The sequence below is a fragment of the Mixophyes fleayi genome, unplaced genomic scaffold, assembly GCF_038048845.1.
Source record: "Mixophyes fleayi isolate aMixFle1 unplaced genomic scaffold, aMixFle1.hap1 Scaffold_292, whole genome shotgun sequence".
NCBI lineage: Eukaryota > Metazoa > Chordata > Amphibia > Anura > Limnodynastidae > Mixophyes > Mixophyes fleayi.
This window is the reverse complement of record NW_027446972.1, coordinates 37,501-40,000: the sequence shown is the minus strand read 5'-3', so window position 1 is coordinate 40,000 and position 2,500 is coordinate 37,501. Positions and strand designations below refer to the sequence as shown.

Genomic DNA, 2,500 nt, shown 5'->3' with positions numbered 1-2,500 from the left:
GTCAGTAGGCAACAAATACCTACAGCCACACCACCCTGAACAAGCCCAATCTCGTCTGATCTCTGAAGCTAAGCAGGGGCAGGCCTGGTTAGTACAGGGATGGGAGACCACCTGGGAATACAAGGTGCTGTAGTCCGTTTTTTTCTCTCTCTCTTGTTCTTGCTTCCTTCAATGCTGGTTTTGAGATGTATAAGAGATGTAGGTCTGTAAGCAAAAAATACCTACAGCCACACCACTCTGAACAAGCCCAATCTTGTCTGATCTTGGAAGCTAAGCAGGGCTGGGCCTGGTTAGTACTTGGATGGGGGACCACCTGGGAATACCAGGTGCCGTAGGCATTTTTTTATTTCTTGCTTCCTTCAATGCTGGTTTTAAGATGAATAAGAGATGTAATTCAGTAAATAACCAATACCCATGGCCACAACACCATGAACAAGCCCAATCTCATCTGATCTTGAAAGCTAAGCAGGGCTGGGCCTGGTTAATACTTGGATGGGAGACCACCTGGGAATACCATGTGCCGTAGGCATTTTTTTTTCTCTCTCTTGTTCTTGCTTTCTTCAATGCTGGTTTTCAGATGTAGGTCAGTAGGCAACAAATACCTACAGCCACACCACCCTGAACAAGCCCAATCTCATCTGATCTCTGAAGCTAAGCAGGGGCAGGCCTGGTTAGTACAGGGATGGGAGACCACCTGGGAATTCCTTGTGCTGTAGGCATTTTTTTATTTCTCTCGTTACTGCTTCCTTCAATGCTGGTTTTGAGATGTATAAGAGATGTAGGTCTGTAAGCAATAAATACCTAAAGCCACAACACCCTGAACAAGCCCAATCTCATCAGATCTTGGAAGCTAAGCAGGGCCAGGCCTGGTTAATACTTGGATGGGAGACCACCTGGGAATACCAGGTGCTGTAGGCCTTTTTTTTTTCTCTCTCCTGTTCTTGCTTCCGTCAATGCTGGTTTTGAGATGTATAAGAGATGTAGGTCAGTAGGCAACCAATACCTACAGCCCCACCACCCTGAACAAGCCCAATCTCATCTGATCTTGGAAGCTAAGCAGGGCTGGGCCTGGTTAGTACTTGGATGGGAGACCACCTGGGATTACAAAGTGCTGTAGGCCCTTTTTTATCTCTCTCTTGTTCTTGCTTCCTTCAATGCTGGTTTTGAGATGTATAAGAGATGTAGGTCTGTAAGCAATAAATACCTACAGCCACAACACCCTGAACAAGCCCAATCTCATCAGATCTTGGAAGCTAAGCAGGGCCAGGCCTGGTTAATACTTGGATGGGAGACCACCTGGGAATTCCAGGTGATGTAGGCCTTTTTTTTCTTCTCTCTCTTGTTCTTGCTTCCTTCAATGCAGGTTTTCAGATGTAGGTCAGTAGGCAACAAATACCTACAGCCACACCACCCTGAACAAGCCCAATCTCGCCTGATCTTGGAAACTAAGCAGGGCCGGGCCTGGTTAGTACTTGGATGGGAGACCACCTGGGAATACCAGGTGCTGTAGGCATTTTTTTTTCTCTCTCTTGTTCTTGCTTCCTTCAATGCTGGTTTTGAGATGTATGAGAGATGTAGGTCAGTAGATAACCAATACCTACAGCCACACCACCCTGAACAAGCCTGATCTTGGAAGCTAAGCAGGGCCGGGCCTGGTTAGTACTTGGATGGGAGACCACCTGGGAATACCAGGTGCCGTAGGCATTTTTTTTTCTCTCTCTTGTTCTTGCTTCCTTCAATGCTGGTTTTGAGATGAATAAGAGATGTAGCTCAGTAAATAACCAATACCTACAGCCACATCACCCTGAACAAGTCTGATCTTGGAAGCTAAGCAGGGACAGGTCTCGTTAGTACCTGGATGGGAGACCACCTGGGAATACCAGGTGCCGTAGGCCTTTTTTTTTCTCTCTCTTGTTCTTACTGCCTTTAATGCTGGTTTTGAGATGTATAAGAGATGTAGGTCAGTAGGCAATCAACACCTACAGCCACACCACCCTGAACAAGCCCAATCTCGTCTGATCTTGGAAGCTAAGCAGGGGTGGGCCTGGTTAGTACTTGGATGGGAGACCACCTGGGAATACCAGGTGCCGTAGGCCTTTTTTTTTTCTCTCTCTTGTTCTTGCTTCCTTCAATGCTGGTTTTGAGTTGTATGAGAGATGTAGGTCAGTAGATACCCAATACCTACAGCCACACCACCCTGAACAAGCCCAATCTTGCCTGATCTTGCAAAGCTAAGCAGGGCCGGGCCTGGTTAGTACTTGGATGGGAGACCAACTGGGAATACCAGGTGCCGTAGGCATTTTTTTTTCTCTCTCTTGTTCTTACTTCCTTTAATGCTGGTTTTGAGATGTATAAGAGATGTAGTTCAGTAGGCAACCAATACCTGCAGCCACACCACCCTGAACAAGCCCAATCTCGTCTGACCTAGGAAGCTAAGCAGAGCCGGGCCTGGTTAGTACTTGGTTGGGAGACCACCTGGGAATACCAGGTGCCGTAGGCC

At 47.2% G+C, this 2,500-nt stretch overlaps 2 non-coding genes and 10 pseudogenes across 2 annotated transcripts; all 12 read left to right on the top strand.

Moving 5' to 3' along the window:
* Positions 1-17: 17 nt before the first annotated feature.
* LOC142127810 (5S ribosomal RNA) lies at positions 18-136 on the top strand (annotated as a pseudogene).
* An 83-nt stretch (positions 137-219) lies between these two features.
* LOC142127452 (5S ribosomal RNA) lies at positions 220-338 on the top strand (annotated as a pseudogene).
* Positions 339-410: 72 nt separating this feature from the next.
* Positions 411-529, top strand: LOC142127783 (5S ribosomal RNA; annotated as a pseudogene).
* Positions 530-600: 71 nt separating this feature from the next.
* Positions 601-719, top strand: LOC142127746 (5S ribosomal RNA; annotated as a pseudogene).
* An 80-nt stretch (positions 720-799) lies between these two features.
* Positions 800-918, top strand: LOC142127622 (5S ribosomal RNA; annotated as a pseudogene).
* Positions 919-1,001: 83 nt separating this feature from the next.
* Positions 1,002-1,120, top strand: LOC142127597 (5S ribosomal RNA; annotated as a pseudogene).
* An 82-nt stretch (positions 1,121-1,202) lies between these two features.
* LOC142127608 (5S ribosomal RNA) lies at positions 1,203-1,321 on the top strand (annotated as a pseudogene).
* A 73-nt stretch (positions 1,322-1,394) lies between these two features.
* Positions 1,395-1,513, top strand: LOC142127681 (5S ribosomal RNA). Its single transcript, XR_012685400.1, has one exon. It is a non-coding gene; the product is annotated as a 5S ribosomal RNA (ribosomal RNA).
* Positions 1,514-1,595: 82 nt separating this feature from the next.
* Positions 1,596-1,704, top strand: LOC142127782 (5S ribosomal RNA; annotated as a pseudogene).
* A 273-nt stretch (positions 1,705-1,977) lies between these two features.
* LOC142127509 (5S ribosomal RNA) lies at positions 1,978-2,096 on the top strand. Its single transcript, XR_012685383.1, has one exon. It is a non-coding gene; the product is annotated as a 5S ribosomal RNA (ribosomal RNA).
* An 83-nt stretch (positions 2,097-2,179) lies between these two features.
* Positions 2,180-2,299, top strand: LOC142127771 (5S ribosomal RNA; annotated as a pseudogene).
* An 82-nt stretch (positions 2,300-2,381) lies between these two features.
* On the top strand, positions 2,382-2,500 carry LOC142127589 (5S ribosomal RNA; annotated as a pseudogene).